This window comes from Triturus cristatus, chromosome 7, assembly GCF_964204655.1.
Source record: "Triturus cristatus chromosome 7, aTriCri1.1, whole genome shotgun sequence".
Taxonomy (NCBI): domain Eukaryota; kingdom Metazoa; phylum Chordata; class Amphibia; order Caudata; family Salamandridae; genus Triturus; species Triturus cristatus.
The window spans coordinates 1302985794-1303001877 of record NC_140590.1 but is presented as its reverse complement, the minus strand read 5'-3'; the positions used below and the strand labels follow the sequence as shown (position 1 = coordinate 1303001877).

Below are 16084 nucleotides of genomic sequence, written 5' to 3'. Positions count from 1 at the left end.
GTGAAGCCCCATGACGTGGTTCCAGGTGATCTGGTTCTTGTAAGGAACTTCGACCGGAAGACCCAGTTGGAGCCCAGGTGGAAGTCGCCCAAACTCGTCTTGCTGACAACAAGGACAGCCGTGAAGATTGAGGGACGTAAAGGGTGGTTACACTCGAGTCATATCAAGAAATTTTATGGACTACCGTCCGATGTGAACACTCAGCCCTGCATTCCCTCACAGACAGACTCAAAGCTCCCCTTGGTTGAAAGGTCGAAGAATGAACTCTATAAACTGAAACTCAGGTCTAGCAAGTCAGACAATTTGATTGTTTAAGTCCTCTCCAAGGTGAATCGGTTGAATTTGTCTCTGACATGTATCCTCTGGACCGAAATAGAGAGAAAAATAGACAGATACAGCTTAAAAAACATGCGTACTGTAAATCGCTTCGTAGTCACTGCATAGTGACATTATTAATTTTGTTCTTTCTAAGTCTTCTGATCATCATTTCTAGTATATTGCTACATATGTATTACCCTATTTCTAAGCGTGCTTACAATGTTACCGCAGAACATTCTTTTAGCGAATTACCTCCGCATGAGTTGTCTTATAGATTTGCGCTGCGCAACAACACTTTCATTAGTATGTTACATCATTCCCATCAGACCAGCAATGCTACAAATTGTTGGATATGTGGCCGACTCCCTCCCTATCAGAACTATAAGGGAGTTTTGCCTCTCTTTCCGTATCCGTTCACACACAATGGCTCCTGTGGAGCATGGTTTAGTTTGATTAATTCCCTAGATTCAAATTCAGTGGTTTATCAAGACAACTGGGTATGGGGAAACCTGAACCTAGTTTTGCTTAAAGTCTGCTACCCTAACAAGGAGGGACTTCTCAAAAGAACAGGAACTGATCTAGAAAATGAAGTATATGGATTAGGTAATTTTACACTTAACCTCCTGATTCTGAATGTTGAATCCGAAGCTACGCCAATCTTATCCGTTATGTCAGTATTTCCAGTTAAAGGTGAATTATGTGTAAGAAAGAATGGTTCCATACACCTGGGCCATAGTAAATGTACCACTGTGATAAAATTCAGTGATCAAGGCAAGTCTACATTCAGAGCTTCCCGTCATTCCTACTTCATATGTGGCCAGACCGCATATATACGTCTACCTCTAGATTGGGATGGTACCTGTTACATAGCATTCCTTCTGCCACCTGTTTTCCTAGCCCCTCCTGATTATCACAGAAATACCCATTTAGTACACAATAGACAGCAGAGAGATCTCCCGATTGTCGATTACACTGAAACGGCATGGGAACAATACACAGATTTCAATAAAGGTTTCTTTCCCTATATAGGTACAGTCACTAATAGTAAGCTGATACGTAGATTAACTAGAACCCTTGAAGCAGTAGTGAATGAGACTACTTCCGCCCTAGGCAACTTAACAGAGGAGCAGTCTGCGATGCGGATTGTTGTGCTTCAAAATCGTCTTGTCCTTGACGTCATCCTGGCCGATAGGGGCGGAGCTTGTAGGGTCATCGGATCAAGTTGCTGTGTTTTCATACCAGAAAACTCGCCGTCAGTATATAAAGCCATAACTCGCCTTCATAAGATTATAAGCCAGATACACCAGAGTCCAGGCACCTGGACTTGGTCCGGTTGGTTCTGGAGCGTGTTGTCAGCCTGGGGATGGAGGATCCTATCCTTCCTAGGTATTGGCTTTCTCATACTATTCAGTTGCTGCTTATGTCTACAATGTGGGCCAGCGATTTGTGGTCTGTGTGCCACATCGTGTATCCCGCATCCAAGTTTTCGTTCAAGATCCCGGAAGAAGAAAGAAGAACAAATGATGCTATATGACCAGATCGATGGATTGATGAAGATCGATATCTCCTGAGGGTCCGTAGGGGACAAGGAGGGAATGAGGAAATATGAATTTTGTGATCAGTTATGTCCCCTATCTTAGACCCCAACGGCTCCATGTACATGCTACAAGTACATGTATGTTCCCTCCAGTTCCAGTTATGAAGACGCAAATACATGTGCGTCCACCGTCAACATGTCCTCTTTCAGATCCGCCATGAATGAGTCGGATATTCCGTTCCTAAGTATGAAAGGCCACCGACTTTATGTGGTTCACTTTCCACATTTTACAGTTCAGGCGAGTAGGCCCTGAATTCTGCCATCAAGCCTTTTCCTGCCTTCTGCCTCTGAAAGCTCCAGTCCGAACCTGCATCTGTATCCATGAACTTTGTCCTACTCCCTGCGCGGCTAACGATGCCTGATCCGGCCCGTTGCCTGCCAAAAACTGTATTTCACCTTCAGGATTATCTGCTCCGCTCCTCATCCGATGCATTCCTGTCTAGTAGTTTAGGTAAACATTCTTCCAGCTACCGTGCAAAGGGCCAGGCCTCACTGTCCTCATGCAAGTAATTCATAGCCCTTGTTACCATGGAAGATTCCTGCCCCCTCGCATCTCATGTAGACACTTAGACGCTTGTACACGCACTAACAGTCAGTATAGAATAGATTCCGTCCGAGAGACCTTTCCTTTTGGATAATACAGTTCTTTAAACATAAGATATCAGATATGATTTGGGATTAGGTTGACATGACCCCCCAGACTTCTGTCTCCACATGTAGAGCTAAATGTCAAGTCCCCTTCACCCTCTAGTTGCACGTCAATCACACGTCATGCGGCTGCGCACGCATCTCTGCCAAGTATTTCTGCTGACATTGCAGGATTCTCTTATGGATCCACCCACTTGTGACATCATGTTTAATGACGTATTTAGTTACGCCTATGTTTACGCCTTTTTCCATTACGTATGTGTATCATTATCTGTATTATCAGCTGTTACACCTCTTGCATCTGTCTTAACCCCTTCCCTGCTCATGACGGAACTGTTCCGTCATGAGCCACGGTTGGCGTGTGCTCATGGCGGAACGGTTCCGTCATGACAATCCTGTCGGCGGCCGCTCCGCCTGCGCGGCGCTGTTTCCCCGCCTGTGCGGGGCGACAACGCAAATGGGCGGAGTCATGACGGAACCGTTCCGTCATGAGCACAGCTCAACTGTGGCTCATGACGGAGTGGCTCCGTCATGAGCACAGGCCCACCGCGCTGCCCCCCTGCCCCCCCCAGCGCTGCAGCGGAATGTCCGCAGCAGCGAAGGGGTTAATGTAATACTTTTCATATAAATATCATTACTTGTCAATAATGTATTGCCTTCCCTTCCTGAACCTTCGTGGTGATGGAATTTGAAGCCTACAGTTCGAACTGTAATTCCTTTATAGAGGAATAAAGCCTTTTAGAACCTCTAATACCACGGATTCTGCCTCTTATATTTACTGAGTTATTCTTACTAGACTTTACCGCATAAAAAATAGTACCGGTAATGAAATATTTACCATAAAAAAATCTTCTTCTCTCCAAAGAGATGGTTCTCCAAAGAAGCTCAAAGAAGAATGATTGAAATGGGTGGGGTCTTTCAGTAGTTAGAACAGGAAGTATAATGAACCAATCAAATCTCTTTTTTTGCAGGTCACATGGGATCCGCGCACCCTGCGCTTATGCAGCACGCACCCAGCGCACATCCGCAAAATTGATTTTAAAAGGAATATAGGCTAGATGTATAAATATATTACTTTTAAGAGTAGTTCAGAGTTTCTCTTCAATTAATATTCACATGAAATACATATATATGTTTTTTTATATGTTAAATACTTCGCGGGATCCGCGCACCTACCGCGTCATAGACGCAGATGACGCGTCGCGGAAGCGCGTAAACGTCGCGTGACATACATCGAACGTGTCGCGTATACGCTGGGAGTCGCGTACCGGTCGCATTGGAATCGCGCACTAAACACGTACCCAACTCGTACCATGCGCGGATGCTATCGCGTAGGGATCGGTAACGGTGCGCTTAGGGTGCGCGGATCCAAAAACATTGAAAAAACTATATAAAATAAAGTTTTGCACATATAGTTAAAAAAATATTTTGGAAAATATAAAAAAATATGTTTGAAAAACCCATTAAGTTCAAATAATATTTTTTAATTTTTAAAAGAATTAATTGAAAAAATAAGTTTAAGAAATGGTGATAAAAAAGTATTTTAAAATAAATGTAATTAATTAAATTGGCAAACTGAATTTGAAAAATATACAAATCCAATCAAAATCATTAAACATGATATCTTCAGAGATAAGTTATAGATAGGAATTAGCATTTAAAAAACCTTTGAAATTCACTGAAAAAACCATAGGTTTCATGCATGTTATAGTTAGGAATTGGCATTTAAAAAACCTTTGAAATTCACTGAAAAAACCAAAGGTTTCAGGGGCGTTATAGTTAGGAATTGGCATTTAAAAAACCTTAGAAATTCACTGAAAAAAACATAGGTTTCAGGGGTGTTATAGTTAGCTGCACATTTCCCTGTTATAGTTAGTTTAGCTAACTATAACTCGCGCCCCCGCAATGCACTGCTGATGACGTCACATATTACATCACTCATGACATGGTCAGTGACATCACTGATGACATCTCAAATGACATCACTGATGACATCATCCATGTGATAAATTACTGCATCTTCTCACACCCTGATTTAACTGTTGATACACCAACTCAAAATTTCACGTCCATTCTCAAAACCATAGATACTCCAATACCAATAACTACATACCCACTCATTAACTCTTAGGTCTACATACACCTCCACTCACTCACCTGTACAGTCACTCATACTTACAGTCACTCCGTACAAGACTATCATATGCATTTATACACCTACATAGACACTCACACACCACCAATCATCCATAGAGGCACTCTCACACCTAGGCAGTCATGCAAATAATTAATCATACTCCCATTTACTCACCTATGCAGTTATACACACTCAAGTTCACTTTCTCATAAAAATAGTACCACATTCTTACACTCTTATACAATCATTGATACAAGCACACACTCATCCATACAGCCACTCTCACAATCACACACTCTCACATATACCCACTTATATACTCTCACACGCATATATACTGCCTTTCACATATGTAGTTAGTCACAAATGTACCACTGAGATATACATTCAATCCCTAACACACCCATACATACACTCACTCAACCATACAGTTCATCACAGATGCACTCTTAAAACCATGGACCCATAGAATCAACCACTCACACATCTATGCACAGAGTCACACACAGCTTACGCACACAAACACTCAGGCACCCATACAGATACTCAGACAACCAATCAATAACCCATATAGACAATCATATAGCTATTCACAAAACCATGCAGCCACTTATACACCAACAGACCGAAACATACAGACATTCACATAGTTTAGTCACTAATCTGCAGTAAGATACATTTAATGACTCACTTATAGAGTCAGTTACGTACCTAGAAAATCATCCATTCACACACTTGTACAGCCACTCATTCTTCCACAGGCCTTTCACTATAAATATATAAAACATATTTAAACTTTACAGAAACACACAGTCACTAGATGATGTCATCAGTGATGTCATTTGAGATGTCATGAGTGATGTCATCAGTGATGTCACTGACCATGTCATGGGTGATGTAATATGTGACGTCATCAGCAGTGCATTGTGGGGGCGCGAGTTATAGTTAGCTGAACTAACTATAACAGGGGAATTTCTAGGGTTTTGTACGAGGGAAATGTGCAGCTAACTATAACACCCCTGAAACCTATATTTTTTTCAGTGAATATAAATACAAATATAAATGCATGCATACATATACATATATGCAGGAACTTCGTCACAGCATCAGAGCTTGGCAGAAAGGACGAAGCGGACCCAGTAATTCAGTGCAAGTAAGTTTTTTAATCCAAAAGTGTGTCTTACACCACCATGACACGTTTCGTCCTCAGAAAGGCCTTGATCACATGACGCTGGTATAGGCAGCCAAAGAATTTAAAGTGACATAGTGCAAACCTCGTGACCAATGGGCAAATAGACATAGAAAACATGTTTCCAATGACAACTTAAAATCCTAAAATACATTTACAATAAATTGTATTAGTGCAAATCACACGTAAGAGTGCAAAATCTGGATTTGTGCAAACTTAAGCAAAAGAACAATATTCGCCATAAATGGGCAGTGAACATTGAAAGTACAGCAGGTACAAGAATTCCCCTGCCAATAGATACCGGGTAATTCATAGATGTCCACCCCTATGCTAGTGCAGTGCTTCATAAATGTGCTAATTATGCAAGTGCAAAATTTAGCAAAACCATTTATATAAATCCCAGTTAGGACTGTCGAACAGACCCATCTTAGCTGTTAATTCGAAAGTGCGATTCTCGCCACAATAGCATGTTACCAAAACTACTCATCGTTGGTTTAAATCCAACTGGTAACCACAATATTGTGTAGCACTCGCTCGCCTAAACTACATGTTAAGTCTAACCTATGAGAATCCTTTAGATAAGTGCAGATTGTTTTTTTTTTTTCTTTTTTTTAAAGTTTCAGTTTTTTATTTTCAAAAGACAAAAGAACATTATGGTCAGTTATTAAACATTAGAGTCATTATGGCATCGGTTACATACATGGGCAGTGTAAATCAATAAGGCGTGCACAGTACTGTGAAAGCAGAATTCGGTCAGTCCATATTCTCCAAAACGGATCGGCGGGCCTGCGGAGGCTCACATATGTCCCCTCTGTATTCGTTTCATTTTGACCACACCTCCCCCCACTTTCGGGGGCACCCCCGCGCCATGTACACAGTCTTTTCCTGCAGCATACACCAGTCCATGTCCCTTTGCCAGTCAGCCAGTTTCGGCGGAGCGGATGCACCCCAAAGGCGAGCTATGTTGCGTTTGGCTACCATTTGCCCAAGTGTGACCCAGAGTTTCCCCCTCGCCGGTAGGTCCGTGGGTTCCCAAATGTTCAAGAGGCATCTTTTAGCCTCTGGGCGTATGTCCACCTCCCACACCTCCTGCATACAAGACACCACACGCCTCCAATACCTCTGTACACTGGGGCACTCCCACAGTACATGGAAGAAGGAGCCAGCTACACCGCAGCCCCGCCTGCAGAGCCCCTCCCCCCCCCCCCGTCCCATCGCCTGCAGTCTAGTGCAGGAGATATACACTCTATTAAGTGCAGATTGTTGTTGAAAATTAGTCTAGTCTGCCCTGATTGGTCACCAACATAAAGTGCAAGAGGAGGAATATGGTCAAAATAGAGAAAAAAAATCTTTTTGAAAGGTTTGTTTAAAACCTAAAAATACATATATGTTAGAAATGGGATTTCTGGTTGGCTAGGGCTTGCGCCAAAGCCAGGCAGAAACCACCACTCTAGTCAGGGCAAGGAAGTTACACGCCAAAGATAACCCCTGCTCACCCCCTTGGTAGCTTGGCACGAGCAGTCAGGCTTATCTCTGAGGCGATGTGTAAAGCGTTTGCGCGCGCACCCAGCAACAACACCCAAGGCCCACCACAAAAGAAACTCCACACAAGGTATTATATAAAAATAACCTTTGTATTATACCAAAACACATTAGATAAGAACACACACTCTACAATGTGCCAACAGGCACGGGCAGAATTTACAAGGGATTATATGTACAGGGGACAGGGCCACAGGGACCACTGTCAGGAATTAGCACTCTTAGAACATAGGAATAATACTGTAGTACAAGATAGCAAATGTAGCACACAACCAGTAACTACTGGTATCAGGTAAGTACCACCTACGCAACCCTAACCACCTTAGCATCACAATACCTGTAGGGGCCTAAGCACATAAACACATGATGCATAACATTCAGAGGTGTAAGACAAAGCACATGACGCATAAAAACACATTCAGCGGTGCAGGTTAGGAAGAACAGCGCAAGAACTCACATAAGCCACCACCTGTGGCAGTCCCTAGGCCAACTGGCCTTGTAGGGGGCTAGGACGCCCTGTCCAGCAGAGTCAGGGCAAGACTGCGCCCGCAGTCTAGGCAAAACACCAAGCGCCCAGGAGCAACTGAGCACAGCCTACACGTTGCAGCTGCCCACGAAGTGCTGGGCAGCTGTGGAACTGAACTTGGGCACCACTGTGCCTGTACATTGAATGTGGCATACGCTGGAGCCTCTCTGGGCTCTGAAACTACTATGCCCCCTTGGAGCCTCGTGGGCTCGAGAAAAAGGATGTGCCCAAAATGTTGGAGCGGCCCGCTGCCTTCCGGGGCCGCTCTGATCGCAAAGAAAAGTGCCCCCAGACGTTGGAGTCCCTCGGGACTCTAAGCAACACTGTCCCCAACTTGGGAGCGACCTCGCACTTTCAAACAAATATGCCCCCGCAATGGATTGGAGCCCTCTAGGCTCTAGACAGGAGAAATGCCCCCGTAGCGTTGGAGTCCCTCTGGACTCTGAAACACAATGGCCCCAACCGTTGGCGCAACTCACGCTGTTAGCAACTCTGTCCCCCAAGCGCTGCCGCTGCCCACTGTCAGGCGGGGCAGCGGGAGGGATGAATGAGCACTGCGCCCGCAGTGCTCGACTTCAATACGGGGACGGCACCGGCCGACGCGCCTCACCACACCCCCAGCCACCCAAGCTGAGCAGCACTCACCGGCTCACGGGCAGGAAACACACGGAGGCGGGGTGGGCGCCCGGTCCTCCTCTCGACGGAGCTGGGGGCAGTCACGGCGCTTCCTCTGGCAGTGGCCGCCGGTTCTTCCTCGGTGCGGGAGCGCGGGGTAGGCTCCCGTCCGCTCTCACTCTCCTTCAGGGTGCCGTCCAGTGCGGGGTGGGCTCCCGCCTGGACTTCCGTTCCCGGCCAAGGCCCCGCCCCCGTCCTACGAGAAATTGCCTGACTTCCTGATTGAGCCCGGACCGGGCTGCAGCGGTGATTTCTCCTGCCGTAAGAGGGGTGGGCTCCCTCGTGATGATAAAACCAATATCCACACGATATACGGCGGGGTGGGCACCCGCCGTAGGAATATTCAATAAGCGGGGTGGGCACCCGCCAACAAGCGCAACAATGCGGGGTGGGCACCCGCTCGGAATATTGCAAAATAGCAGGGAATCCCTACGTCGGGGTTCCCGCGCTAATAAGTGCAGCGCCGCGCTGCGGGCCACAATTAAAGCGCTCCTAGCGCTATAAGTGAATGAAAAGCGCCTCCAGGCACTTTAGGGGGGAAAATAAAGCGCTCCCAGCGCTTAAAGGAGGATCCCAACCAAGTCCAGCAAAGTTCTTAGGAAGGTGGGCAGGGGGCAAGGCTGGGCCAGGGGCCAGCTCACTGGGCCCTCCAGGCAGGAAGGTAGTCCAAAGTGGCGGTTCCTCCTGGCCTCCAGCAGCAGCAGCCCCCCTCAGGATCCTGGAAGAGAACAGATTCTGTGGGGACACAGCCCCATTTTTATACAGTAAAACCCTTTGTTCTGGGTTCACGGTGAGGGGGAAAACCAGTCGCAGCTGGTTGGGGAGCACCCTTGATGTGCTCGGCCCCTCACTCTATTCACTGGCAGGGCTAGGGTCGTCAGTCGCACCACAGGGGGCGGAGCCAGCATTGTGTGGGGGAAAGCCCTGCCCTATTCAGGTCCAAGGTGCACTCCTCCCCAGCCATCAGCATGCTAATCTCACACTCACCACTGGGGCAGACCCAACCAGACTCCTGGAGCCAGGCTCACCAGCCAGCTCCAGCCAATCACACGCCAGACAGCTTTTACACTAATATGCCAACTCCTAAAAGTGGCCCTTCCGCACATGACATAATCACGCATCATACATCATTGCGAAGCATTCGATCACACGAGTCCGCACATACCAAACTCGAGCCTGCACACCCCACGCATCAGGAACTACCAGGACTCATACATTCCCCCATGCATTCCTATGGGAGGGCAGGCCAACCTCACCAAATGCACTCAGAGTGCACACGCACTTTACCCTGGGACACAGGGAAAGTGCGCAGAAACCAAAAACCACTATCACCAAGTCACCAATAAAAGCTAAAAAAAAGTTCAGGGGTGAACCTGCCAGAAGGGCCAAGTCCAACACAACCCCCTTCCAGCCAAAACGCAGGGCAGACCAATCACCACCGTGATGGACTTCCCTGCTTGGGGCGATAGAACACGGACGCGGGCCCGCAACTGCAGGGACACCCTCCGGTTCTACGCCACGGTGAACCCATGGAATTCCTTCTAAAACCACTGTCTGGACCAACTGGGCTACCCCACTGGTACTCCCAAGCTGTCCGCGGCCAAGACCAGGCCCTAGGCCACCCAGGTGCCACCGGTCTTTGCCTAATCACAGAGTGGGGGGTAGTAACCCCTGGCACATAGCGGCCATTCTCCACTCTTCCTGTCTGCAAGACAGGACTAGACTGCCACTGGTTCTCCAGCCTAGAGTCTATACCCTCAGGCGGACCAGGAGTCTCAGGGAAGGCTCTCCTCCCCCTACCTCTTCTCCTAGGGTTCCTCCTCCTCTGGCGAGGGGTACACCTAGAACGCCATTCCAACCCAGGGTTTAACCCCTCAGGTTGTACCGGGGCCAGAGGTGGGCTCTCCCACCCTCTGCACCCCCTTCCAGAGCCCTGCTCCCTACCAACTGGGGCGGTACCTCTGGAAGAAGAACCGGTCGGGACGCTGGTTACAGACGTCCCACCCTTCAGGTCAGGCTGATCCTGAACCTGGCCTTCCAACCTCCGGCCTAGAACCTTCGGTGGAATAATCGCCTGGCACTCCAGGACTTTGGGGGATTTACGCTCCATCCCCCTGAGGCTAACAAACGACACATACGCCGTGTGACTGTCTGTCTGGCGCGGATCTCCCATCCCCTGTCCATCTGACAGTGCGCAGAGATCCCCCAGAACAGAAGTGGTGTCACCCTGGTCACTACATGGGATCCTAGCCCAACTGAGTAGTCCCTGACCCACTGGCTCTTCCACTGGGCAACTCATCCCCCAATCACTCCTCACGCTGGACTCCTGTACCCTCCCTACCGGAGCTGTACTGCCAGCCTCTAGAACCCCAGGAGCCCTGGTTACAGGTGCTCCAGGTCCTCTACTCACTAAGAGATCTTCCTCAAGTGGAGTAACATGACAGCCTAGGTCCCCAACTTGGTGTTCCCTCATGAAACCATCCAAGTCCTGAGGCAGGGTTTCGTACGTCTGGGGACCCTCGGTCACCCACTTACTCCCGCTCCACTAAGCCAGGCCGTAAGCCCCTACACCCTCCTCGCTATCCTGGGACCTAGCTGGGCTACACTGAGCCTCTTCCACCACGCTGGGCTGGAAGATACCTGACCCACTACTTTTGGAGTCACTCCCTAATGACTCTAGAGAACCTCTAGCACTTTCCCAGTGCTCTGCTTCCTCTGCAAGCTCCCAAGGACAAAAAGAGTCGTACCTCTGCAGGTGTTGGCGCAACCCTGGAGAACAACTACTGAGCATCTGCTCTTTGATAATCATTTTGACCACTGCCTTCAAATCCTCTTCCGGGTTAACCATCAGCCACTCCACCAGTGCATCCTGACAGTCATCCACAAACTCCTCCCAAGACTGGTGAGACAGCTTCCTACTGCCCCTGAATTTCAACCTTAACTCCTCCTCCTGGGAAACAGGTACCAGACTGGGGGGACTGGAATTGGGATTTCCTACACTGGAATCTATATGGCTACCACCACTGGACTCAACCCTCCCTGGGGAGCCCAGAAAATTAAAACTGCGCGCAGGGGATAGTCTACCCTCCAGAGCTACTTTGCCTCTGGTGGAGGCCCTCTCAGCCTCCTCTATCCTCTCCTGCGCCAAGACCCTCTCAGTCTCTAGCTGTTGCTTCTTGACCTCCAGCTGCGCCAGAGCCTGAGCATGCTCTAACCTGAGCTTTTCTAACGGCAGCTGGTGTTCCCTTTCTTTCCTCCTATCTTCCCACTCCTCTGGGGACAGGGAAAGGGATGAGGCGCTGCCTCCTACGCTGGACCCAGCAAGGGACGCCCTACCTATGGGGTCTTCACTCTCTACTGGCGTCCAGGTACTGTCATCTTCTTCCTCCTCTGAATCTTCAGGGCTCCCCACAGACCCACCACCCTCCAGGTGTGAGGCCCGGGCCCTTTCTTCCTCACTGAGCTCAAGAACCCATTGACCCTCTGGGCCTAGGAACAGGTGGTCCCTAAGTTCGTACAGGGTTTCTGACTCTCTCACCCTAATACCTCTCTCTCTACAGGCCCTTTCCAACTCCTGCCTACTGTACCCAAACACATCACAGGGCTCAAAAGCAGGCTCCATTCTGGCGGACGTTCTGGTGAAAAGATCACACAGGGAACCTAGGGGCCTGAGATTAACAGGAGTACACAATTCACAAAAAGGGTTCATCAAGCTCTCTATCCCAGAGAACTCACACTCACTTGTCTAGTGCCACACACCCTTCATCCACACACAACCCTCCCCTCGGACTGGTAAGGCAGTTTCTACCACCCCTGATTCCTCAACCTGACCACAAGTGACACAGGTACCAAACTCTGGGCGCAGGGCGGGGGACAAATGTACAGGACACTATTACGCTGCCACCACTGGATCCCACCCTCTGGTGAATCCAGAAAACACAATGCACTTAGGGGAATGATCTACCCTCCCGAGCTAGGGACACCTAACTCACAGTGCACAAAAACACATTTCCAAAGAAATGACAATTAAAAACAAACTTAGAACAATAATCCCTATACCATGTGATTATCTAAATGCAGAGTTTTGTAGTGCGGCCAGTTGCCGCTGCGGTACAGCGCAAACGCAAGTCCAAATCCCACCGCTGATCACCAATGTTAGAAATGGGATTTCTGGTTGGCTAGGGCTTGCGCCAAAGCCAGGCAGAAACCACCACTCTAGTCAGGGCAAGAAAGTTACACGCCAAAGATAACCCCTGCTCACCCCCTTGGTAGCTTGGCACGAGCAGTCAGGCTTATCTCTGAGGCGATGTGTAAAGCGTTTGCGTGCGCACCCAGCAACAACACCCAAGGCCCACCACAAAAGAAACTCCACACAAGGTATTATATAAAAATAACCTTTGTATTATACCAAAACACATTAGATAAGAACACACACTCTACAATGTGCCAACAGGCACGGGCAGAATTTACAAGGGATTATATGTACAGGGGACAGGGCCACAGGGACCACTGTCAGGAATTAGCACTCTTAGAACATAGGAATAATACTGTAGTACAAGATAGCAAATGTAGCACACAACCAGTAACTACTGGTATCAGGTAAGTACCACCTACGCAACCCTAACCACCTTAGGATCACAATACCTGTAGGGGCCTAAGCACATAAACACATGATGCATAACATTCAGAGGTGTAAGACAAAGCACATGACGCATAAAAACACATTCAGCGGTGCAGGTTAGGAAGAACAGCGCAAGAACTCACATAAGCCACCACCTGTGGCAGTCCCTAGGCCAACTGGCCTTGTAGGGGGCTAGGACGCCCTGTCCAGCAGAGTCAGGGCAAGACTGCGCCCGCAGTCTAGGCAAAACACCAAGCGCCCAGGAGCAACTGAGCACAGCCTACACGTTGCAGCTGCCCACGAAGTGCTGGGCAGCTGTGGAACTGAACTTGGGCACCACTGTGCCTGTACATTGAATGTGGCATACGCTGGAGCCTCTCTGGGCTCTGAAACTACTATGCCCCCTTGGAGCCTCGTGGGCTCGAGAAAAAGGATGTGCCCAAAATGTTGGAGCGGCCCGCTGCCTTCCGGGGCCGCTCTGATCGCAAAGAAAAGTGCCCCCAGACGTTGGAGTCCCTCGGGACTCTAAGCAACACTGTCCCCAACTTGGGAGCGACCTCGCGCTTTCAAACAAATATGCCCCGCAATGGATTGGAGCCCTCTAGGCTCTAGACAGGAGAAATGCCCCCGTAGCGTTGGAGTCCCTCTGGACTCTGAAACACAATGGCCCCAACCGTTGGCGCAACTCGCGCTGTTAGCAACTCTGTCCCCCAAGCGCTGCCGCTGCCCACTGTCAGGCGGGGCAGCGGGAGGGATGAATGAGCACTGCGCCCGCAGTGCTCGACTTCAATACGGGGACGGCACCGGACGACGCGCCTCACCACACCCCCAGCCACCCAAGCTGAGCAGCACTCACCGGCTCACGGGCAGGAAACACACGGAGGCGGGGTGGGCTCCCGGTCCTCCTCTCGACGGAGCTGGGGGCAGTCACGGCGCTTCCTCTGGCAGTGGCCGCCGGTTCTTCCTCGGTGCGGGAGCGCGGGGTAGGCTCCCGTCCACTCTCACTCTCCTTCAGGGTGCCGTCCAGTGCAGGGTGGGCTCCCGCCTGGACTTCCGTTCCCGGCCGAGGCCCCGCCCCGTCCTACGAGAAATTGCCTGACTTCCTGATTGAGCCCGGACCGGGCTGCAGCGGTGATTTCTCCTGCCGTAAGAGGGGTGGGCTCCCTCGTGATGATAAAACCAATATCCACACGATATACGGCGGGGTGGGCACCCGCCGTAGGAATATTCAATAAGCGGGGTGGGCACCCGCCAACAAGCGCAACAATGCGGGGTGGGCACCCGCTCGGAATATTGCAAAATAGCAGGGATTCCTATGTCGGGGTTCCCGCGCTAATAAGTGCAGCGCCGCGCTGCGGGCCGCAATTAAAGCGCTCCTAGCGCTATAAGTGAATGAAAAGCGCCTCAAGGCACTTTAGGGGGGAAAATAAAGCGCTCCCAGCGCTTAAAGGAGGATCCCAACCAAGTCCAGCAAAGTTCTTAGGAAGGTGGGCAGGGGGCAAGGCTGGGCCAGGGGCCAGCTCACTGGGCCCTCCAGGCAGGAAGGTAGTCCAAAGTGGCGGTTCCTCCTGGCCTCCAGCAGCAGCAGCCCCCCTCAGGATCCTGGAAGAGAACAGATTCTGTGGGGACACAGCCCCATTTTTATACAGTAAAACCCTTTGTTCTGGGTTCATGGTGAGGGGGAAAACCAGTCGCAGCTGGTTGGGGAGCACCCTTGATGTGCTCGGCCCCTCACTCTATTCACTGGCAGGGCTAGGGTCGTCAGTCGCACCACAGGGGGCGGAGCCAGCATTGTGTGGGGAAAGCCCTGCCCTTTTCAGGTCCAAGGTGCACTCCTCCCCAGCCATCAGCATGCTAATCTCACACTCACCACTGGGGCAGACCCAACCAGACTCCTGGAGCCAGGCTCACCAGCCAGCTCCAGCCAATCACACGCCAGACACCTTTTACACTAATATGCCAACTCCTAAAAGTGGCACTTCCGCACATGACATAATCACGCATCATACATCATTGCGAAGCATTCGATCACACGAGTCCGCACATACCAAACTCGAGCCTGCACACCCCACGCATCAGGAACTACCAGGACACATACATTCCCCCATGCATTCCTATGGGAGGGCAGGCCAACCTCACCAAATGCACTCAGAGTGCACACGCACTTTACCCTGGGACACAGGGAAAGTGCGCAGAAACCAAAAACCACTATCACCAAGTCACCAATAAAAGCAAAAAAAAGTTCAGGGGTGAACCTGCCAGAAGGGCCAAGTCCAACAATATATAAATACAATAAGACCCTAATTGAAACTCAGATTGTCATATGGGGTCTAATATATAGGTGTAAAGAAAATAAAACTTGTTATTGTTAACCTGCCAATAGTCAACCCTGTTATATCACTATCTACAGACATGTAAAGAGATCTTCACTCGAGTTCAATCCATTTGGAGCTTTGGAATCTAGCACGAGAATGTACTGTGTTTCAAGCTGTCTAAGCTGTGCTTCGCGGTCACCCCCGCGGCGCAATTGTGGGACCATGCCCACCACAAAAAAGATTAGAAAATCTAGACAGCTGCCATGCATCTCTTTGAAATGTCTTGCGACCGGATAGGCGGCATCGTTGTTGTTGATGGCCCTCATGTGCTGGAGTATACGTTTGTGAACCTGCAACTTGGTACTACCAACATATTGCAGGCCACACGTACACTCCAGCACATATACCGCAAAGTCAGATTTACATGTCAATTTTTGGGAAATTGGCACAGGAACATTGCTGAAAGGAGTTTTGTACGTTGTCCTATTCCTACCTAGTTTGCAGGCTTTGCATGAA

General features: G+C 49.3%; 1 protein-coding gene across 2 annotated transcripts in view; it reads right to left on the bottom strand.

The window, feature by feature from the left end:
- The window catches only part of MTCL2 (microtubule crosslinking factor 2), a 1546820-nt gene that overhangs the window by 875886 nt on the left and 654850 nt on the right, over positions 1–16084 (bottom strand). The window lies entirely within an intron of this gene.